The sequence below is a fragment of the Rattus norvegicus genome, chromosome 7 (assembly GCF_036323735.1).
Source record: "Rattus norvegicus strain BN/NHsdMcwi chromosome 7, GRCr8, whole genome shotgun sequence".
Lineage (NCBI taxonomy): Eukaryota > Metazoa > Chordata > Mammalia > Rodentia > Muridae > Rattus > Rattus norvegicus.
The window spans coordinates 53,385,825-53,410,650 of NC_086025.1; the positions used below are offsets into that span (position 1 = coordinate 53,385,825).

At 40.3% G+C, this 24,826-nt stretch overlaps 2 long non-coding RNA genes across 6 annotated transcripts; one reads left to right on the forward strand and one right to left on the reverse strand.

Annotated features, from left to right (window-relative positions):
• Window positions 1-302: 302 nt before the first annotated feature.
• On the reverse strand, window positions 303-14,641 carry LOC134479872 (uncharacterized). The gene is made up of 3 exons (XR_010053702.1): window positions 14,291-14,641; window positions 5,524-5,650; window positions 303-567 (listed from the first exon to the last, which is right to left on the reverse strand). It is a non-coding gene; the product is annotated as an uncharacterized LOC134479872 (long non-coding RNA).
• On the forward strand, window positions 9,123-19,001 carry LOC102551482 (uncharacterized). Of its 5 annotated transcripts, none has more exons than XR_010053701.1 (4): window positions 9,123-9,220; window positions 12,541-12,659; window positions 17,082-17,264; window positions 18,020-19,001. It is a non-coding gene; the product is annotated as an uncharacterized LOC102551482 (long non-coding RNA). The 5 variants fall into 5 exon arrangements; XR_005486945.2 differs by having other exon boundaries at window positions 18,031-19,001; XR_001838845.3 differs by having other exon boundaries at window positions 9,127-9,187.
• Window positions 19,002-24,826: the final 5,825 nt, after the last annotated feature.

A 24,826-nucleotide genomic window follows, 5' to 3' on the forward strand; every position in this document is an offset into this window, starting at 1 on the left:
TACAAGTGCTCACTTTAATAGCAAAGTTGATGAAAAACTGTCTTTCTTGTAGACTAGAGAACGGTCTCCCAGTCAACAAAATTTCACGAGGTTTTCAAAATCCCCTCTTAGAAAAACTGCAGTATCCTCCTCTTTAAAATGTCTCCCAAATGTTTATTACAGGGGGAAAAAAAAGCAAATAAAATTTGATCGATTAGACTGACGTTTTGGGGAAAGCCATTAAATGAGAATATATTTGTTATCTTTGTCTTTTAAAACTCAGTAATCTGCCGAGTAGTTTTTAGAAATAAGCTTGAAAGGGCTACTTGACATCAGTTTTTTTGGTTTTTTTCCCTTAAAATAAGACATTTGCAAGTATTTGGCTCTTAAAAACTTGACAAAAGGGAATTTTCATACATGGAACTCTCACATTGTATGCCAATTATAACAATTTATGTTAAAAGAAATAAAGAGAAACGTCCCATGAAACAAAACTAAGGCCTAATTGAACTTTCAAATGTCGATATCGTCTTCTGTCGTTTTGGATGTTTTCACCCACTCCTTTATGCAGCAGAGGGCAGGGATTTGCTGTTGAAGAAGAGCATTGCATGAGTCAGTTTCTCTGTGAGCCTAGGAGAGAAAAGTCAACTATGCACAAATTAATGCGTAATTCTGGGCACTGATAAGTGTCATCAGATGGGGAAAGGACAAACTGAAAGGAGGCAGCCACAGAAGAACACGGTGAAGACAGACAAAACCGCTGTCATTCACTACAAATTCCAGGGAATCTTTGTTGGCCAATTTAGTGCAATTCCCAACCTGTGGGTTGCAACCCTTGGGGGTCAATCGACCTTTTCATAGCAGCAGCATTATAGCTGTGAAGTAGCAAGAAATAATTTCATGGCTGGGGGTCATCACAACATCAAAACATTGGGAAGGTTGAGAACAGCTGACTTAGCCACTGGGTTATAGCTACAAACACTAGCAAACTAGTTAACAATGTCAGTAAATGGGAGTGTATGATATTTTTTTTCCTGAAAGAAATACGATAGAATTTAATAAAGCTTTTCAACAGAGTTTGCCTCATCTCAAACGATTTTTCATTTATCTTTATAGTTTTCTTGTCATAACGATCATATTATTTTTCCGCATTTATTTCAGTGACATCACCTTATGAAGGTTTTTGTTTAACATGTACCGGCTAAAATTAATGAATCAATTGATCTGAAAGAAGGATGCTCAGAGTAAACGCTGCATTGCACGGATTTCTTCCTGTGGATTCTCCTCAGACACTTCTGGCTTTGAACCTACCATGTTTTCTTGCACCACATTTCAGAACAGCCTTTTATGGCCAGAAAAACAACTGAAGCCATGCAATAGAGAATAGAAGGTTCTATCAAAGCAGGGTGTGTGCTATTGTGTTTTGTAGTTCTTGCTTCTCCCCAGCTACATGCCTGCTACTGCTGACTCTCTGGCTTGAGGTCCAGCTACCAGTAAAATACCAACTGAGGTCTTCAGTTCATCTATCACAGTTTATCCTATGGCTTTATGACTCACACATAGATCTAAACTAGAGGAGGAATGCTTGCTTTGCAACTAATGAGGAAAGCAGGGACGCTTTTCTTAGTTATCATCTGAACAGGACTTGTACCAGAGACCAAAGTTTTCTTCACAAGCCGTGGTTGTTACCAAACTGTAGACAGCCCACAGTGGAGTGCGAGTCACTGCATAGTGCATATGTATGTTAGCTGGGAAGACAGATTACTTATACTCCTTTTATTGTATTTTAAAAGGAATGTCAGTGGTAGGAAGCAGCCAATTCACACTCAATTAAATGGAGGAAGTCAGACACATCTCTGAACATGAGGGGTCAGTCAGTTGCCTGATACACAGCCTTAAGGAGTCCTGACGTTGTAAATCAGCAAGTACACCGCTCCCCTGATCCCAGACACAGGTAATGACAAAGCAGGTTCTCAATAGTTTCCATGGTCTCGTCCCCAAGTTGGTTAGTGATATCCATGGCATTGATTTGATTTAATACTCCAAAAAGCAGGAAAAAAAATCCACGTACGATGAGATTATGTCATGCTCAATCGAACCCTTATCTCATGACTTTCCATTTCCTTTATAATAAAATCTAAGGTGGGCCTGGAGATACTCCTCAATAGTGCTTGCTTTCTCCACATATGTAAGGCCCTGTGCTTTATCCTCATAGACCAAAAAGTAAGTAAATAAATAATCCGAACTCTTAACATTTCTGCCTGTGCACTCCATACAACACTGTCAGTATGACCTTAATTTTTCTCTAGAAAAATCCCAGGATGTAGTTTGCACTCGGTGTGTTAAATGACTGAGAGACTGGCTTGTTTGGGCATTTCAGTCCTGTGGTGATGTGAGTAAGTGTCAGAGTATGACATCGGGGGCACGTCTATGGAGCTGCTGAGTTTGTTTCTGACTCAGTGACGTCTCTCCCTTCCCCCCTTTAGATGCATCTAATGTTCACATTGACTTGAGACATACTGACTTAGAGGAAAAGACAATTGTTAATAAGCTATTGAAGGGGCATGGGCCACCTCCCAGGCCCTCAGCATCATGGGCTGTCACTAGCATACCATCGATGGCTTCTCAAGAAGTCAGTCTCCCGTTATGAGACCTTGATGGCTACTGGCAGTTAGGACAACTTGAAGGCCTGATTGAATTCTGTTCCTTTTTTGTTGATAAACACCCACAGTGATTCCTGGACATTTCAGACATGGTGCGGAAGGGCCGTTTGAGTCTGTTTTGTAGACCGTGCTTTGATGATTAAAAAGAACCGGGGAAATAGCCAAAGGTATCATCATCATGTTGGTTGGCTACGTGACCACAGCAAACAAAGCCAGGCACCCAGGCTGATCTGAGTTCAAAGCTTATTTAGTCTGGGAACACTTATTAAAGAAAATGTCATTTGTGTTCAGAATAATAACTTGTAAATCTTCCAGAGCTCTTTTTCACCTAATCGGATTCGTCCTTACAGAGGAAATTCTGGAGGAAATCTGGAAATTTTGGCCTGCTACGTGTACGCAGAGACCAGATGGCCACCAGGTACAGAGCTGGTTTTTATAGTGGGGTACACTAAATGAAAATGACAAGTCTTTTTAAGATTACAATAAATTTTCTAGTGGGCCTGTGAGATGTTTAAGGCCGGAAGATAAAGGTTTTGGGTCACATTGTCCTTAATATAGAAGTGGGATAAACGCAGCCAGGTGGGCTGCTATTTCCACTGTCAGTAGGGTTGTCGTTTAAATCTGTGAGCATTAAAAGGAGGAGAGTTAAGTCACCGCACAGCCTGCAGTGGAAGCACACCCATGTGCCGGTGCACGTGTGGGAGTCCTTTTGAAGGTGGTTTGCTGATGTTTCAATTAGAGAGGATCAAGGCTCAGAGGAGTCTTTTAACTATTGGAGAGGGAGACAGCTTCTCTTCGATGGGGGAACATTCAACGAAGGGGGCCTCTCTCCTGTCCTTATAGATTCAAGAGGGAGTTCTCTCCTGGGCTGCCATGCCTCAACCACACAGAAGTTTTGAGAGGTGATTTTCCTTTTTTATGCCTATAGTTTATTTGAAGGGAAAACTTGTCCTGGATGGATGGAAGCTATTAATAAGCTTTCTGTGTATTCCTCTGTGTGTAGATATTCATATTTCTCCGGAGCTACAATCTGACTTTAGCTTTGAGAATCTACATGCACGTCCACATGTGCAGGCAGGCACAGGTGAACACACACATGTGTATGTATGCATACTAGCTACAGAAACACGTACAAATAACAAACGAATGTAAACCCTCCCAACAGACGGTAGCCTGGAGGTGCAATAGCCATTCTCTCAATTATATCCAGGGTACCACAGTAGCTCTGATTGTCTTCAGGAAATGGACAAAGCAAAGTAGGGAGGCTTTCCTACATGATTCGATTCTTTTTTTTTTCTTTTTTTCGGAGCTGGGGACCGAACCCAGGGCCTTGCGCTCGCTAGGCAAGCGCTCTACCGCTGAGCTAAATCCCCAACCCCTCGATTCTTAACTCACAAACAGAAAATATCGTCATGGTGCCCTGGTCAGAGAGTCTTTTTTTTTTTTTTTTTTTAAGAAAACTACTGGTAAGAGTGAGTTTAACATAATTTTGTTCTTTTTAAATTGTTGTTATTCTTTTTGCACACCCAAGCCAAGCTGTGAGGATGATTAAGATAAGATTTATGTAAACATCGCAGAGATAAAAAGGATTGGCCAATCGGGGTCAGTTGGATGGGGTTCGAGCTGGTCTTGGGTAATTATTCTGGGCTGATATGTAACAGATTTGTCTGAACTAGATTTATTAGTTCTTTCCCTCTGAAGTGCTCGGGTTGAAGAGAAGAGAAGTTGATTACTTTGATTTTGCCTATTGGAGATAGGAAATTTTATATGCCTGAAAACAGTGAGGTTTATTTTCAGCCTAATGCAGGCCTATGAGAAAAACAAACAAACAAAAAAATCCTAAAACCACACATACACACAATTACATGAATGGAGGGTATTTGTTTTATAAATTATTTTTTAAATTCAGTATACCAAGTCTTGGACATCATGAAGACATGTTGATGTAGCTTTCGCTCCTATTCGTTCTCCTGTATCACTGCCCTGCTCTGCCTCCTGCCCTCTCATTTCTTCCCCACAAGAGCTTCCATCTGCCTTTATGTGCATGCATTCCTTTAGGTGCATGCATTCCTTTATGTGCATGCATTCCTTTATGTGCATGCATTCCTTTATGTGCATGCATTCCATGGCCCTCTTCCCCTCCAGGCCTCCTTAAGAGCCCTTCTTCCCCTCTCGAGGTCTCCTCTCTGGTTTCAAGATCTATGCGCAGCCAACCCAGCCCCACCAAGGAAAGTATCTGAAGTGTGTTTGACAGTTTTAACTCTCAGGGACATGTAAGTGGAAACGTGTTTTGAGATCTGACCTCATAGCTTTCAGAACGGCCGCAGAGAAGGACGCAAACACATATGTTGCCGAGGACGTACAGAAGGAAGGGAAGAGCCCTATTCACTGCTCATGGGAGTGCAAACAAGTCCAACCACTGTGGAAAGCAAGGTGGATGCTCCCCCAAAGCCAAAAATAAAGCTAACACCCAATCCAGCTGTGGCACCCCTGGGTATACACATGAAAGAGTACATGAGAGAGACACTCGCTCGTCTGTGTCTTTGTCATAGTAGTTAGTAGTTGAGTGGAGGATTTGCTTGTGTTCGTTTCAGTTATAATCTCTGGGACGTTAACCATTTTGGACATTTTCTAATTGTGGCTTATTGCTTCTTTGCCTTCTTGGCATTGATCACTGTGACTGCAATTTCCCGAGGATCTTAACAGGTATTGGGGTTTTTCTGTGACAGCAAGGACACACTATAAAGGCTGTATAGGATTTTACTTTTGTGTAGCACGTGCTAAAATTGCAGCAATCTTATAGGCAATGCAGACATGGTTTCTCTGGGTATACTCCAACCATAACCCTGCAGAGCATTGTTTTGAATTAACCAGTTCTTACCTGAATTTAATTTACCCCAAAGACTTCTGAATTAGAGTTTCCAGGGGTGTCTACCAACGCCTTCATTCTACAGGTGAGAAACCAGAGTGTTTGTTACCACTCACTGTGTACAGACAGGATAATGTCCCTGGGGGGAAAAAATACATCTGCTATTAACTCTGAATTCTTTCAGTCTACTTGAATGAAATATAGAAAATTTCATTTTTTTTAAGGAGTAATGGTGTAAAAAGCCTTTGCCATTCAGTAAATATCGCCGTTACCTGAAAACTTCCTATACCACACCAGGCTCTAGAACACTTCAGTTTTTCAGAGACTGCAGTTTATAGTTTACCTTTTTTCTATTGACCATAGAAAGACGTCTGTGTGGGACAGTGTTCAGTGTATCTTGGCAAAGGCTTTGATTCCTTCCAGTCTTTCTAGGTCGGTAAGTGATGTCCGGTCAGCATATTTGCCAGGTAAGAGACCGTGGCTCTGTAAGGGTAACTGACTAAGCAACAGTCAAGGGCTGGGGCTTGAAACCCGTTGGCCCATTTCTCAGCCACAAGGTCAATATGCTTCTCCATCATTTTATTTCAAGGTAGATATTCATCTTCTATGATTGTGCCCTTCATAAAGATAATAGGATTCAACTATATCCGTGTGCTTGGACAATGTCTGCCCTTTGCGATTTCCCATTTCACTTTTGAGTTCTTTGGGATGGCAAATATTCAAATTTTTTCCTATATGAAGGATTTTTATCCTGACATTCACTTTTAATTTATTTAATTATATATGTATAGGTAATATCCAAATTTTATATAAATAATTATGAACTTTTATACTCTTTTGTATTTCAATACTTTTTTTGAAAATGCATTTTATTTTTTTTAAAGATTTATCTATTTATTTTATGTGAAGAGGGTATCGGATCCAATTACAGATGGTTGTAAACCACGATGTGGTTGCTGGGAATTGAATTCATGACCTCTGGAAGAGCAGTCAGTGCTCTTAACCCCTGAGCCATCTTTTTAGCCCCCCCAAAATGCATTTAAACATACAGTGATCCCTCAGTATCCATGGGGATTCATTGAGGATCTCTTTCTCTCTGTCTGGATACCAAAATCGCCACATGCTCCTGTCTTGAACGTATAATGGGTAATATTTCCATATTGCATAACTTTCCCAAATACTTTAAATCATCTCTAGATTATTCATAAATCTAGGACTGTATAAATAGGTATTATACTATATTGTTTAGACAATAGTGGCTAGGAAAAGAAAGCATCTTTACATATTTCTACAGGGGAGGTTTTTTTCCTCAAACATGTTCTTCTATTTATTGATTTATCCTTTTAACAATTTCATATATGTCTTTAACATGTTCTGGTCACACTCAGCCCTGCCTTATATCTCCTCCACTCCTAGTACCTCCTCTCCTCCAATGAGACCCCTTCAACTATCACGTCTTTCCTGTGACTCCCTGAGTTTAACCAGGACTGTACATGTGGCCTGGGTTATGAATCTATGCACTGGATCATGAATAACTCCTCAGTGATTCACTAAAGACAATACATTTTTCTCCTCCAGAAACCATCAACTGCCAATAGTAAGGGACTAGGCCCTATGAGCTCCTCCCTCATCCATAACTAAATGGTGTCCTGCTGGTCCAGCCATATGCAGGTGTGAGTTCATGCCATGTCCAGGAGAGAGTATTTTATGGCTCTCCCAATGACATTGTCATAGTTGGTTGAACACAGGCTTGGAGAACTGAAAGTATACATACATAATACATATATACATATACACACACTATATAAATGGAATATATATTTATTGAAAAGTTATAGTTAACAAAGAAAGTTCACATGAATATTTTACCGACTTTCTCTAATGTTATCAATTCTAATAATCATGATATATTTATGAACAGTCTACAGAATAATAGTTGGTGTAAGACTAGTAACTGAGCTTCACTGGTTTTGAATTTCATCAGTTTTTCCACTACAGCCATATAATCTGTATTGTTCAGGATGCAGTGAGGATTCCCCATTACATTTAGTGTTTATGTCTCAGTTTCTTCTTACCTGTGGCGATTCTTTAGTCCTTCCCTGCTTTTGATGGCATTGACACTTTGGAAGCTCATTCTGTAAAATGCATGTCAATTTAGGCATACCTACTACTTTGTCATGATTAGAATAGGACAACACTGTTTTCAAAATCTGTCCCTCCAAAACCCACATGCTCAAACATAATCTTCAAATCCATATGTTAGTGGTGCTTAGGCAGGTATAAATAAAGTAACGAGGAAGGGTTCCAGTATGAGTATTAGTGACTCCCAGAATGATCAGACAATGGCCACCCAGGACACAATTTGGGTGGGTAGGAAGAGTGAATAGATCTGAGAAGAGCAGGGGCGGGGGGGGGGGTCTGAATTGACAAAAAATACTTACGAAATTCTTTAGAAACTAATACTAATATTCTTCAATAAAAATGTATAAAGATGAAAGGCAGTCTGGATTATCATACTTGCTCTGTCTGCAATGCCCACTGCTACAGTGTGGCAAAATAAACAAACAAACAAACAAACCCTCACCAGATACCAGTCTTGTGAATTCTTAATATTTGGAACTGTGAGCTTAGCTATTAATAAAAAGTGATCACACCTACGGGGCCCAGACACTCCTGAACTGGGAATAACCTAAAAGCTCCTTTCTGGGGTCTAACTTTCGTGGTACAGGAGGTACCATACAAGTTCCCGAAGGAAGTAGGCGAGATGCCTCCGAACCACGACGACAACCTGCATAACAGCCCTCACAGTGCAGGGCGGCACTCGTACCTCGGCAGTAACCAACCGCTCTCTAACATGCTCAAGACCTGCTAGCGAGAAGGCAGCCGTGTCTGCTACCGGAAACCTAGCCAACTCTCCAGGGCTGGTAAAGTCATGGATCTTGAGTAAATCTACAACCACAACTTTACTAAGCTAGCACAGTCCTTAGCTACATTTTAAATATGTGTCCTTGTACCCACGGGTAACTGTAATTCTCACTTCTGGCCTTTGCTGTCGCAGTTTCAAAAATGTTCCATTCTTTCTGGATCCATGTACTGGTCATTGTGTCTTTTTTAATGGGAAGTTAGTTCTAATTCTCCCTGCGCTTAACGAGTGTAATCCTGTGTGTTTACTAGTAATTTCTGATGCCAGACTCTCCAAATCAAGAGGCACCATTTATACTAAATCATATGCTTTGTTGTCCCGGGTCCTCGTATTGTAGAGAAGGTAAACTCCTATGACAGAAACCTGGCCTCAAGATTTAAAAAATTTAAATACCTTTGCTAGAACTAGTTCTTAACTATGGTCTAGATTTCAAAAAGTGATTGATAGTATCAGAAACATGTCTTTTAAAGTTACATTTTTATGAGGCAATAGCCCCATTAGTTTGAAAAATTTTTACATTTATTTACTTAGTTATCTAGACACATGTAAGTGCCATGTAGGGGGTGGTTCTGATGCTTTGATGGGGCCTGGGGGGTTCTGCATGTAACGCTGAAGGCCCTGTTCTCCAATTGGTTCTTTATCGATCAATAAAGATGCTACTGGCCAATGCTGGGTGGAAGAGGCGGGACTTCCTGGTTCCAGTAGGCTTGCTAGAAGACGCAGGAGGAGAAAGGGATTCCCCACGCTTCAGAGGTAGAAAGAGCCACCAGCCATGTGAGATCTCAGGTGGAGTGGTCATTGGCTGCTTCCCCGACTGGGCTTGGAGTAGCAGGCAGGAGATTAGAAATGTAACTATGCTGAGGGAAGATTCAGAGGTGTTGAGCTGGGAGTGAAAGTAAGGGCACATTAGCCACAGGAGGCCTAGATGTGCCTGGCCATTGACCTAAAAAACATATTAAAAATGCTTTCTAAAGTTAATGCGTGTTAAAAAGTTAGTGTGTGTGTGTGTGTGTGTGTGTGTGTGTGTGTGTGTGTGTGTGTGTGTGTTTGTGTGTTTTGTCTGTGGCTCCTGGGGTGGCTCCTGGGCAGTGGCTTTGTAGCATAGTCCACCCGGAGGGGTAGGTAAAGAGGGGTAGTAGAAATACCCCCTCTTTAGGGGATAGTTTGCATGGTTTAGTCCTCTCCTTCCACCGTCTGAGGTCTAGGGACAGAAGTCAGGTTGTCAAGCTTACCAGGAAGTGTCTTCACCCACTTAGCCATTTTATTGATCTCTAGACACTTTTGGTATATACAGTGATATTTAAACTTGTGGTTTGATATTTAACCCAGGATTGCACAAGTTGATGAATTTTAAATAAAGTTATTTTAATCATTTGTCTTTAAGTGTGCCAAGTCAATAGTCTCGATGTGTGTGTTTGCAAGACCTCGGCTCGTCCCCTCAAGAGAAGGTTGTAGTAGTTGTCATTCACCTCTGCTATTCCTTTAGTTCTTCTTATGGTTTGCCATTGTCTTCGTGGTCCACTTGTTTATTTTGCTCCTTCTGCAGATCTGCTGATTGGCTAATCCTATAGAATCGCCAATATTTATAGAGCTCCTAATGTTTGCTAGATGTTCTCAGATGGCCTTAAACTAGTGATCGCACTGCAATCCCCACACTGCTGAAATGTTATCGGTTTAAAAATACTGCGATTCACCACAACATACTTGATCCAAGCCAAAGATGGATCCTAGCCAAAGACAGAAAATCAAGGCAGAAACTGGGATCCCACAGCTGCACAGAGAACTTAAAACCTTTCCAGTGGAGAGGGCATTCAAAGGGACTTAGGAGTCTGGAGTGGAATGTACTATGTCTGGCTTGTGGCTTGCAAAGCTCCTATGTTTCTAGCTTAAGCTCAAAGGAATGGTGGTGAAGGGTGCACATTCAGGAGGCATTTAGGCCAGGAGGTCTCTGCCCTTATGAGAATTAATGTTGTCCTAGGATTGGGTTCATTATTGCAAGAGTGACTTAGAAAAATTCAAGCTATGTAGATTCGTCCTTGCTCTCTCCAGGATGAAAACTGGAGGGAAAATATTCTATGTGTGTTTTTACACAACGGAAATCTACAGTTAAGACATTTCTGAACCATGGACTGCCTCTAACCATCATTACTACTCATTTAATAATAAATGTCTCCTGTTAGCCGTATGTAACTAAGAGGCCGTTTCTCTTTTCCAAATTTATTGTGAGTCAGTAAACTGAAGGTGGTTGTTAGAGTTTTAGGGAAATGTTTGTAGAGGAGGCGCTAAACAATTCTCGTTTGAGAAAAATGCATGAAATTACACCTTTGCTTCAGAGGCTTTAGAAATCGTCTCTCTCTCTCTCTCTCTCTCTCTCTCTCTCTCTCTCTCTCTCTCTCTCTCTCTCTCTCTCTCGTTAGCTCAGATTCTGGTCCTCAAGAAGGATTTTTAGTGCCAAAGTGTGACTGAGCAAAGATATTTTTTCTGATGCATTTCAACATACTGGCACTGGAAATTGGCGAGGACATAGCATACATCCTCCAGGAGTCGTTTGAACATTTGTCAAGTCTTCTGTTGACTCTGATGTAGGTGTAAATCCTTGATCCTCCTGTCGTTGCTCTTCTCTTTATAGTTAGACTTTGCATAACAGCTTTATTTAGAACTGCCAGGCACCACTGTGCTGTCTGTTTTCTCATTTTAGCTTCAGGGATAATATCGTTAACATCTTCCAGATTTATTGGAGAGAATTTTTTTTTTTACATAGAGCAAGTGACAAATTGGGAGTTTCAGTTGATTTTCTATTTTCTATTCTTTGTGTAAAAGGCAGATCATGTATTCTTTAAAATGATTTAAATTAATTTATTGAGAATTTCATACATTTTGTTTTCAACCTCCTTCCCCAACTCTTTCTATATCTATTCCCCATTTGTTTCCGTTCAACTTTGGGTCCTCATATTTAAAAAAATATTCCCACCATGTCCCATTAATGTTACCTGTAGACTCTGAAGTGTGTACCCATGCACTGCCATGTATTGGACCTACCTGGGATCAGACCCTTGAATAAAATTAGCTATTTCTCTCTTCCTCTCCCTCTCCCTCTCCTCTTCCCCCCTCCCTCCCTCCCCCTTCTCAGTAGCCATCAATTATCAGTAGCTTCTTGGCTAGGTGTGGGACCTCATAGCTACCACCCACTCATGCCAGGATTGCGTCGGCTTGAATCTGTACAGTTCTGTGCGTGCTGTCAGAACCTCTGTGAGTTCATACGTTCAAATGCTCCATGGTATCCAGAAAATACTGTTTCCTTGTGTGCATCCACAGCTTCTGGTTCTCACATTCTCCCTACCTCTCTTCCACAATAATCTCTGAGCTTTGAGAGGAGAGGTGTATAATATGTACATATAATATGTATATATATTCATATATATATGACACATTTAGGGTTCAATATTTTATAGTCAGTTGTTCTCTCAGCCTTGGCAATTAAGTCTTTGAGTTCATTTCCATCTGCAATGTACAATAGTTTCTTTGATGAGGTTTGTGGACTGTTCTAGTGTATGAGCATAAAGAGAATTCATAGTCAGTTTAATACAATGTCCTATAAGCACATAACAGTAGTAGGCTCTCCTCAAAAGCCCATCGCTTGTCTAGTCACAGCTTCTCTGCCCCTACTCTTCCACATGCTCTGAAGGTACAGATTGCACCTCTGTGGAGCAGGCCTTAATTCTATTCAGAAGACCCTTGGTGTCTTCCGTGACATTAGCACCCCTACTCCAGCTGGGGCATATCTTTCAAACTATAAAATATTTATTTTATATATGTTGTTGAGGTACTGAAAAATAAATCGGACTTTGGGAATTTTGACAGAAGTCGCCACCATACACTAGATGGTGGCATTTATCTCCCACTACTTAAAAATTATTCTTTGAAAACAATGGAAATTTTTTTTTTACAATGTAAGCTCCCTGTGTGAAATAACAAAAACTTTAAGGGACTGTATATGAACAATGACTGAGGAGAAATAGAACCCTATTTTATGCCACTAGACTCATTAATAAATGCTATAATTATGTTTTATATTTAAATAATTCTTAGTTTTTTTTACATTCCAGATTTTATACAAAGACACAAAGAGAGGAAATAAAACAGAAGAAGAAATGAAGGGAAAGAGCACAAAATTTGAGGAAAACATCCAATCGAAATGTTTTTAGATCAACTCTGTAGCTCACAGGTTTGGAACTTTTCCACAGGCTCTGAATAAGTATCTGATGATTGTTTTCTCCCATAGTTAGGAAAACAAATGCCACTTTGATCTGAGGATGTAAGGCTCATGGATGTGCCAGACCAGGGCAGGAGTGCCACCAAGAGAGCATCTCACTCGTCTCATTTCCATTATATACATGTAGTGAATATATATATATATATATACATATATATATATATACACATACATACTATATATGTCATATATTGCATATCACACATTGAATATCACATCTCACATCATATATCACATATCATAATCTTATATTGCATATCGCACATTGTACATTGCATATCATATATCATATATCATATTCTATAGTTTATATTATATTATATAGTATATTGCATGTTATATATTATATACTGTATATTATATAGTATATATAAAACACAATATAATAGTATATGTGTAATACAGTATTATACATATATATGTGTATGTATATATATACACACACACAATATAATGAAGGGGATCAAAGCTGTCCCCAGTGACATAAAGTGCTAAGACAACATAGGAATACCTGCAGAATGGAAAAAGAAAAAAGGTTAAATCAGTTAAACCCATGCCTATCATCTGTCTGTCTGTCTGTCTGCTGCCCATCCACTCACCCATCTATCCATCCATCTATCCATCTGTGTATAGTTTTAGCCCTTGACTCTAAGACTATTTTAGAAATTTCAACATATGACAATTACTTTAAATATAGTATATTAATAGATAAAGTATTCAGAACAAGTCTTTATGAGCAATGTAAAATGATTGGAAACCAATTTCAATTATTTACTAATGACGAATTTACTTAGTAAAAATGACTAGAGTCAGTCTACTTCAGCAGAACCCGAGCGAGTCCCTCTTTCTTCAAAACCTGTCACTTCAAAAATGTACTTGAATATTTTGAAGGCAAAATGTAGAAAAGCATGCTTTTATATCCTGCCTAGGTCTGAGAGCAGGGAGATGCTCCATCCTGTTCTCTGTAATTCTTTGCCTATATCCTTAGCCTTAGGAGAAACCTCTTCCGTCTGACCTGCTCTTCCTGAGCAGGTGCGGTGATGGTGGATGAAGGACTCCTAATAAACCAGCGGTGCTTTATGTGGTTATTATTACTGTCCCTCTAGGTCCCTTCTGGAAACTTTCCATTAGCGTCTTATTGTATCCCAAGGCTCATCAAGTCCAGGAGACGCTTTTGTTTATAAACCCACACCTCCTCTCTTCCAGCGCGGCATTTGTACACACTAACCAGCTCACTGTGAGTCACTCGCAGAACTGCAAATGGTACAGATTATAAGGACAGCTGGCCTTATGCTCAGTGGAATAAGACCTAGACAATAATCAATGAAACGTCCATAAAAATATAAAGAAAAAAACCCAAAATCCCACATAAGGTTCTTTTTATATCTGCCTATTCTCTGGAGAAATGGAAACAGAATCACGGAAATTGACTCTCTGCCCTTTTGTTTTGAATCAGAAGAAAGTAAAAGGGACATTTTCTTAACCCATGAAAATTAGGAAACCTTTCTCTTTGTTCTTGAGTTCAACAGCTGCTAAGTCCGCACATGAGCATTGACACCTCTTGAAAGAAACACAACAGGTACCTTCGGGTCAGGTAAAAACGCTACCGGAAGATCTCTGCAGTTAAGGCCAAAAGACGGCTTGGTTGATGTGGTCCCGTGCTGCACCTGTCCCAGAATCCTCACTCCACCACACCTCCCCCCTCAGTCAGACCTTTAGCGGCTGTGACAAACATAGACGAAGAACGGGTGAAAAGAGGGAGGTATATACTGCCTCACCGTTCTAGAGGAGTCAGTCTATGGCTGGCTGACTCCATGGCTACAGGCCTCTGGTGAGACGGAGCATCATGCTACAAAGAGCAGAGCTGCTCACCTCACCCGTCAGGGAGCAGAACAATAGGAGGGCACAGGAGATAGGACACCCTTCCGAGCACGCCACCAGGGAAGGGATTTCCTTCCTCCAGTGGGGCCCTGCTTTCCAGTAGCTCTTTCAGTCTGATGCTCCGTAATGAAGTGGTATCCTCATGGGTCAGCCACCTTTTCTCGGGGCCATTGTCTGCCTACCATGGCTTCACCATATGAGCTCTTTATAAGCAAAGAACTATATCCTGCTCTGAGCCCGAGACTCCTCCAGCAGATTTCAGCCCTGGGAAACAAAATGCTGCTTCCTTCAAGTGTGCAATTTTCTGGCCATGTGTTTTCTGAAACTCCTGTCTTGACTTTCCTCTGTTGAGAGAACTCTGCTCTGCGTCTAACTTCTACTTCAACTTCCCCAATTGTATCGTTTACAGTTTGCAAGCAGATTCCATGCTTTACACCCAACTTTAGCATTGATCTTTGGGGCTGTGTCTCAGAGATTCATCCAAATAGACTTCCACACACGGAAAAGGCCTGATACATTTACCATGGCTTTGAAGCCACTGTCTTTCCTGACACTTGCAGACTGGGACTATGACCCACTTTGCCCATCAGAGGAACTGGATCTTCAAAATAGTTTAATTACAAAGGGTAAACTCTATTCTCGAGTCTCACATATTTACACACAGTTTCAGAAGTGGCGGGACTGAACTTAATTACCTCGGTACAACCGGTATTAGAGCTGTCCTTAAACATCCAGCATTCACAGAGAAGTCCATCATGATCCACCAGTCAACCCAATGTTTACTGCGAATTAACAAATATTTTATCTGTAAGACAAAGCTCTTGTGGGAAAGCAATAGAACAGTTACTTGAAAGTAAAAAATGTGCTTTGTTCTTTCTGTGCTCTGAAAGCCTTGTGCCTAATTGGGAAGAGAGCCTAGGTAGGCTATGCTAAGAACCGAACACATTGTACTGATTAAAAATGATACCGAGGTCTAGAGGAAGGAGGACAGCTCATTTGGCTGGGATAGCCTACAAGTCCATAAAGAAATTTGGAACTAAAAGTGGATGTTGGAAAGTGAAGAGTTGTTGCCATGAGAGGAAAGACATTAGCGAGTGTGTTGGAAGGGTTTGGAGCCACTGTCTGTCTTCCTGTTTCCATTTTGTTTCTGGTGTCCCTGGTATTGCTGTAGGCAGACGTTTGCCGAGGGCACTATTGTAGGCTTTCCTCAGATTAATCAGAGGTCGAAGGAACTTAATAATCAAGTTTCCCCCCATGCTTTTTGACAAAACATCAAGCAGCTCACCTTAATGAATAAATTGCTGGGGATTAAGTTGTAACTTACAGCTTTCTTTTCTAACAATTGAGGTAAGCATCTTTATATTTTAGAAGAAATAAATTCTTCAGTACAGAAATTTTGAAAGGGTAGGAAAGTTTACCACCATCACTGTAATTCTACCACTGGAAATGAAGGCTTGTAACTTTCAGGACAGGTATACAAGTGTAATTACACAGGTTTTGTGTTTTACACAGAATAAAAATGGGAGAAGTCCTAAGATAGGCAAGATAGTAGCCTGACATTCACAACTGAGACACATCAAATATATTCTTCTCATTTATTAATATCTAAAAATAGATGTGCATAACATGGAATAAATACCTATTCAAAATATTTTAAAATAGCTAAATGTCATGTCTTATTTGAATATATTATAACTTTGAGTCCTTACTGACTTTGTTTTTCTTTTAAAAATTAATGTCTTGATATACACCTGCCTAGGTGTATATTTGAATTTTGTTGTAAACCCCTGTACAAGACTTGGAAAGGTCTTGTGAGGACTCACAATGTTGGTATTGGCGTGTAACCTACGAGAACCGTGTAGGCTATAGGAGTATGGGTAGTGAACAGAACACTAGAGTAAGAAACAGCACATTGCTAGAACCCTGGGCTCCCTATTAGCACGACTCCCCCCATGTAATCACAGTACTGACTTCTTGCACACTAGAGCTTTCTTGCCAAATTCTGTACATTAGTACAAATGGAATTGAATAGTGTTTCTTGCGAGGTCCATAATTTCATGGCATGCAGTTGAAACTGTCTATTCCATTGCAGATTGAATCCAGTAGAGGATTAAGGCATAGCCTGTGTAGTTTATTATGGAAAAGTGTTGGAATAGTCTTTAGGCTTTGCTTGTTATAATTAGTGCTTTTACAAGTGTCCTACTACCCATCCTTGGTAAACGCGGTGGCATTTTTGTTAGGCATATGTCTAGAGAAGTAGTTGTTAGGTTACAAACAATGCACATGGTAGCTTGCTTTCAAAGAACCGCCAGACTTCATTCTAAGGTGACATTAATATGTCCTGCATGTCCTCAATGTGGAACTCCTGTCCTCTCAGAGTACCTGCAGTGATGGTGTTCCCACTTTAGCCACAGAGGTAACTGTACTCCGGCACCTCATCTTTTCTAACATGTGCAGTAACATTTGAATGTCTGTGGTTTGCCTCTTCTTCAGAGAGTGTCCGCTCCAGCCTGTTGCAGTTTTCTCTGATGTGGCATCTATCGCTTCTCTACTGATTTTTGGGGAAAGCTGGTCTTCAGAACCCTGGGCATGCACAAAGACTGGATCTGGGAAACACCAGGTGGAAGAGAAAAATCCCTGGAATTTACTTTTTATGAAGAAAATTGAAGTAATACTGTAAGTATTAGAGGATATTTTTATTCAGATATAGAATTTTAAAATGCTCCCTACAACATTTCTGTGTTTTATTGTATGCAAAACAAACAACAAAGGATAAAATGTCCAGACATATTACAGAAAAATGAAACTGTATGATTTCTACAGTCTAGCAGTCTGGAAAAATAAAACTATTTCAAAATTTCCGAAAGAATTGGAGAAAAATATTTTTTCAAATGTTCTCTAAGGTTCAAAATTATACCTGCATTTAAATAGCAATGACGTTTGGAGGTCTATGCGGCAGCTGTGTTGGTCTCCTTCTATCCTGCCTGGAGGCTTTGAATTAAGGAACGATTTACATCAAGTGCAAAATGCCTCTTCAGTGCACGGGGTGTCAGTAAACCAAAAATATCAATAATATTTCTGAGACAGTTAACGAGGAAAGCATTTACAGGTTGAGGTATTCATGAGTTGAAATTATTATTATTTTTTTGTCATTACAAATCAGCACTTTTCCTTTAAACATATTTCCTTGGTACGTTTCCCCCAAAGAGTCTCTAATTTTAAGACAGAGCAGCTGTAGTACAGAGATGATTGTGTATTGGACGTTAGTTTAAATCGTTTTTAGGGAAATAATGAGACAAAAAAAGTCACATGGTCCATTTCTTAAAAGTACCCCGTGTTGACAAACTTTGTATTCTAAAATTAGGTGGGCTTAAAAGTCATAATACTTATTTTTTTCTTTTTTTTTTGTTTTTTAATTTTCTTTTCTGGAGTTTGCTTACAGGTACAAGTGGCTCAAGGGGACAAGCTCGCAACAGTCCAGCTGGCATTCTTGCCAGGTATTTTTATAAACTACAGAGTTTCCATCAGTTGGGGACTGAGTAAAGCTCAGCTGAAGGGTCTGTCAGTATCTCCGTGTCAAAGGGACATGTCATACACCGAGGACGTCTCCATCCATGTTGCCTTCCAAGCCTTTAAGAGTCTTCTTTGGGAGACAAGAGCACTTTAAGCTCCCGCTCCTTTGGTGTATCTGGCTTTACTCTCCGTCTTTTCTTCTTGCATAACAAAGCAATTTTTACTGGTTTGTGGGACATCCACAAAGGAGAAAGATATTTTAACTTGATAATAAAAAGCAAATAAGAGGAAACAAAAACAAGCAATTAAGGGGAAAAAAAAGTTTCCTTCCCAGTCAAAAATTTCCTTACAAAACATTCAGAAAACTTCCCACACAATCAATACCTTACTTATCTTGGTTTTCAAAGACCTTAGCTTTTGTAAGAAATGTTATAAACGTATATTAAAGCACAAGACTTGAGCCACCATCAATGTCAGGAGGTAATGTTGGGGGCAGGGGCAGGGGTCACTTGGAAGGATATTTGGTTGACTCGATCAGAACAGCTGCTCTTTATGGATTTCATCAAATCGTGTGACTTCATCGGCAAACACGGCGTTTCTTTCTTTTGTGGACTTTTGACCTTTGATGATCATCAATTTAAGATCAAGGCCCATGACCCACCATCATTGATCTGGGACTTATTAGAAAAAGAAAATAAATCAAGAAATGAAAAGCAAGGTCCACACGAACAAAAGCATTGTTCAAAGAAGGGCTGCATAGGTGTGCCATGTGACGTAACTTGGGGTAAAAAGGTTAAAGGAGATGCAAACGAATCAACTGTTAGGCAGTTTAGGCTCATCTGTCAGATCCAAAACCCGATCACTATTAGGTTACACTAATAAAGGAGAAATGAAGAATTAGATGTTGTTGTTTTTTTTTCTTTAGATGCTCAAAAACAAAATTTTCTCCTGATAGAAAATTTCAAATTTCTGTAGGGTAATTCTCCAAAGCATTATACTGCTCACTCCCATATCAACAAGTCAGACCCTAAGACACACAATTAATAAAGACCTCTCTCTTCACACAGAATAAAACTTGATATAATTCATGCAAAATTATGAGGGAAGAGCTTACCTAAGATTTATCTTTGGAATCACTTCTCCTGTCTGAAGTCTTCACAGTTTGGTCAATTTAAAATCAGGTTTTGGGGCATTGCATAGACAAGACTTTAAAGTTTCTTACAATTGAAGCTATGGATGTTTGATCATACTGAGAAAATGTTAGCTTCAGATCTTTTCTTTGTGACTAGAAGGTTTTACTGACTGGTTCTGTGTGTCAACTTGACACAAGCTGGAGTTATCACAGAGAAAGTAACTTCAGTTGAGGAAATGCCTCCATGAGACCCAGCTGTAAGGCATTTTCTCAATTAGTGATCAAGGGGGAGGGCCCACCATGGTGGGTGGAGCCATCCCTGGGCTGGTGGTCTTGGGTTTCATAAGAGAGCAAGCTGAGCAAGCCAAGGGAAGCAAGCCAGTAAGTAACATCCCTCCATGGCCTCTGCATCAGCTCCTGGTTCCTGACCTGCCTGAGTTCCTGTCCTGACTTCCTTTGGTGATGAACAGCAATGTGGACGTGTAAGCTGAATAAACCCTTTCCCCCCCAACTTGCTTCTTGGTTATGATTTTTTGTGCAGGAATAGAAACCCTGACTAAGACAAAGGTTTTAGCAGATATTTAGATGACATTGTCTCTTGAAGCATAGAAGTACAATCACAGAGCCTATGTTTAAATCAAATACCTGTCTCTTGTCCGTATGTACTCAACACTATTTATCAGTTTTAGCAGATTTCACTTCACATTTGAGATCAGCTCAGCACTCCTTAGTCTGACATTCAAGAGCCTCCTACCATCTACATTTCCATTCTAGTTTCTTTTTATTTATTAATTACTCTTCTTGTAGTCAGTCCCTTAAATCACATGTGCCTGACCGAACCTGGATACTCTATCAACAATGAAACTCAGATCTCCAAATATAGACAGATTTTCTCTGAAGGGTTAACTTTCTGAGCCAGGATGTGTTGTCTAATCTATCATACACTTTTTATTTCATGTGCTTTAATATTTGGATTATGGACCATAAGGAATAGTCTTCACATGATATAAAATTATCCTTTATTTGTCTGAAGTGATTGTCATCTCAGAAGCTTGCCGTGTGTGTTTAATTACCTAGGACCAATCCTGGAAGCATGTAACGTCCACACAGTCTGATCTAGGCCTAGGAAGCTTTCAGCTTCTGAGATTTACCGCTAAATAGATTCCCCCTCCTAGTTCTTCCTGCTCTCTGGCTAGCTGGTCAACTCAGCTGTTCTAGTTCAAACTCTTCTTTAAGCTGACTGAGTCAATCTGGCTTCTGTCAGCTTCTCACTGAATTGTTCTGTTTGGCTTCAAACTAACACTGACAATCTGGTCTAATCTTCGGGGTCCTCCTCATTCTCTGGCTTATTCTATCTTCATCTGTGTCTATCTCATTCTTTCCCTACAACCTATCTCTGTACAACTGTCCCAGGAAAACTGCCTTTCTCCGTTTCTGCCTCGGAGTTCCCTTAAGTCATCCCTCTTTCCTCTTTGTTCTCATGAGAGTTGTGTGTATCCCATTCTGTCAGATATTTCTCTGATTATTCACTTTGTCTTCCACTCAACGAGACATCACTTCCAAGCATGGGTGCTTCCTTCTACAAACTAACTTTACCTTCATTGTTTGGAACTAGAGGAGTGTACTAAGGGCTTGTCTGTAGTCCAGCCAGAGGGGACTAAAGGTGTGTGCTAATGTTGATCCTCACCACAACTAGAAATAGATTCTTCTAGTAAACAACGCAATCTCAGAATTTACAGTGAGATAAAGTATCCTGTAGCAACATGATATCTAGTTTCTCTCCTATTCATTGGCCAAGACTCAACTCAACCCTATCCTGTCCTTTGAAACATCTCAGAGTAGTTGAATAGGTTTTTGTTTTTGTTTTTGTTTTTGGGGTTTTCTTTTTTTTTTGAGCCTTGCTCTGCCCCATCTGTAAAGGGGGATACTACTGAATTTAAATAAAAGCAAGCAAACAAAAAACAGTACTGAAAATAATGTTTTCATTATCCACCAAAAACCCGAGTCCCAAAGCTCAGCAATGGCAGTTATAAATCCAGTGGGAGATTGCTTTCTACACCTGTGTAATTTCAGACAAGTCCATATGGTTTCCTCTGGCTCCTTTTAACACGTATGTGGAAAATATGGTTTGGTAAATGATACTTTTTCCAGCCAGTGTACTCTAGGCCAGGAGTTCTCAACCTGTGGGTCACAACCTCTCTGGTGGTTGAAGACCCTTTCACAGGGGTCACAGATTAGATATCCTGAATATCTGATATTTGCATTATGATTCACAACAGAACCAAAGTACAGTTAATAAACAGCAATGAAAATAATTTTCTGGTTGGGGGGGTCACTATGACATGAGGAACTGTATTAAAGTGTCACAGCATTAAGAAGCTTGAGAACCTTTGCTGTAGGCAGAGGAACCAGGCACTTGAATTTCTTGACAATGACATCTTTCATTTTTCTTTCATTTTTCTATGGATAGTGGCTTTACATGGAACTGGTCCAGTAGAGAAAGTGATGGAGTGTTTTCACACTCTACTTAGATGTTTTGAATCTGTGTGGACATCTAAATCAGAAGGAAGGAAGAGGAAAAGGTCTAAATAAAACCTGCTCTAAAGGGATGTGGGGAGGCAATAATCGGGGGGTGAACCTGACTAGAGCTAGCAGTAGTTAACAAGCACATGAACACCTCACCTCAGGAATGCTGAGAGCAACTGAACCATGTTGGCAATGGGCTTGTAATAGCTCTTGGAAATGTTGCTGCCCCAAGTTTCTGAAAAAAATTTATTTATTCCCACAATGGCAGGTTTTGCTAATGAGTGTTTGGTCTGCACTGTTATCTCTGCATCAATTCTTGGCTCACTTTCTTCTCAGAAAAATAAAAAGTCATTTTTAAAGTGTTTTCAAATGTCTTTCCTCTATGGTCTTTCCTTTTTTTTTTTTTTGACTTAATTTTAAAACTGGAAATGTGGAATAAGTACATATTGGGTGGAAGATAAATTCCTTGGAGTAAAAATTTAAAGAGGTTAGAGAAGAGAGGAACAAAGTGTTCACTTTTTAACACATTCAGTTTGAAAATTTGAAAATGTGGTTTGAATAGTCGAGTGCACAAAGCACCTGGGTTTAGGCTCTGTGTTCTGAAAATCATCCAGAGCAGCGGTTCTCAACCTTCCTAATGCTGTGACCCCTTAATATAGTTCCTCATGTTTTAGTGACCCCCAACCATAAAATTATTTCATTGCTACTTCACAACTGTAATTTTGCTACTGTTAAGAATCATAATTTGAATAATATCTGTGTTTTCTCTTGGCCTTAGGTGATCTTATGAAAGCGTCATTTGATGCCCAAAGGGGTCACGATCTTCACACTGAGAACAGATGATCTACACAGTCACTAAATGTTAAAAATATTCCTTCTAGAGGTAATTTTATAGTCACCCTTCATGAAGCAGCTAAAACTTTGTTGAAAATGTCACTTCCAGGACTAACTTTATAATCACCCAACATGAGGCAGCTAACAAACTGTGCAAAGGACGCCCAGGCGAGTGCTTGTACACAGGCATTGCCAGTTTTGAAAGGAAGTAGTATGATGAAGAAATGAGAAAGTGAGCCAATGTGGGTAATGGGTCCTGCCAACCATGTCAATGGATGAATGTGTTGTCCATAGTCATGCCTTCAGAATAACCATCTTCTAGGACTTGGGTAATCAGAACACATGGGCTCACTGAAAGGGACTGAGGGTTAACTAGGTTAACACAGGTTTCCTATTATGAAGTAGAGAGAAACATTACTGATGTTGGAATGACTTTTGAACATATCTGGAACATTCGTATTAGTCAAGGTTCTCATCAGGAACATAACTCCCGGAATAAATACATATAAATGAGGACTTATTAGATGGGCTTATACAGTAGGTCTTGAGTAGGCCAACAATGGGCATCTACATCCTGGGGAGGCTAAGAACATAGTGTCTGCCCAGTACACAAGGCTGGGTGCTTCAGTAGTTCCTAGTACTGGAGGCCAGGAGGATTTTTCAAGAGCCACTGGTCTTCAGGCCACCTCAGAAGGCCACAGAAGCTGGCTTTTGATGCGAGCAAAGATGGCAGAAGCAGAAGGAGAAGCAGAAGCAGACACAGCAGCTGACAGATACACTAACCAGCAAGGAGCACCATGTTGTTTTCCTTAGACTGCTCTACGTCTGGGTAGATGCTGGAAGATATGGCCCACCCTAGGGGAACATCTTCACCACGGATCGATTCCTTCTGGAAATGTTCTCACAGATCCACCCTGAGGTAAGTCTCTTGGTTGGTTGCAGATCCAATGAAGTTGGGAATCAAGATGAGCCTCTCCCCACTTCCATTTCATGATTTCCATTTTGAAATCTCTAGTCCTGTATATTATAGTTTTCAAAGTTTCTGTAACTTGTACTTTACTTTTATGAATGCACTATCACCTCCAGTCTCCTTTCTTCCCTTTCTCTCCCCACCCCTCATTCTTCTGGCATCTTCATGATTTTATGGATACTAGTTTTGGGAAAAGTCTTTAAGTGTCTTTCATATTATTCTATAATAACATCTAGGTCCTTGGAAATAAATTCCTTCACTTTTTTCAATACCCGTGTGTCGTGGAATTCCATTTGTCCTTTTGTATCAGGGTAGTTGTTGCCTGTGACAGTGACTATGGAACGTTTTTATGTTCCTGAAAGTGCTAAAATGTTCTCCATGTTTTCACCTTTGCAAGCTGATACTTTGACTGTGTGTGTGTGTGTGTGTGTGTGTGTGTGTGTGTGTCTATGTGTGCATGCATGTATACATACATGTGTATGCATGTGGAAGCCAGAATTTTGGTTCTATTCCTCAATCACTTTCCACTTTACTTTTGTGAGACAAAATCTTGAGTTAAATTGTGAGTTTATCACTTGGCAAGGCTGGCTGGTCCCCTTGCTCCTAAGGAATCATCTCCGTCTGCCTCTCTAGTGCTGGGATTACAGGTTCCTGCTTCTATACACAGTTTTTTGTGTAAGTGCTGAGGGATCCAAACTCAGGTCCTCCCAGCAAGCACGTCACTGACTGATCCTTCTCTCCAGCCATTGGCTATTTCTAACACTCTCTGGGTAGTAAATATTTGATTCTACATCCTTGTAAGGTACAAGGCTGTAGTACTGTAATATTTTGTCATCGTTGCTGTTCGTTTGTTCCAATCCTGACTCTCAGTGAGGTACCTTGTCTGAAGCCCTATGGATGTTATCATCCTCGGAAGTTAGAGACTGTTATAAAGAAGGCACATGGGATTATGGAGTCTGACAGGTCTGTGTTTTATATCTGCCATGGGCTGAACATTTGTGTCTTCTCCCACACATGTGTATGTTGAAATTCTAACAATGCTGACAGTTTGGAGACAGGAACTACAAGGAAGTGATTAGGTTTAAACGGGATTCTAACATTGGGCCTGCTTCAATAGGATTGATGTCCCAACTAGAGGAGCTTACAGAGTCTGTTTTCCTCATTTCCTGATGTTGCCCAGGGCACTCACGAGGGAAAGGGCATGTGGGGACACAGCAAGCAGCTGGCCATCTATAAACAGAAGAGTACTCACCAGAAACCCAA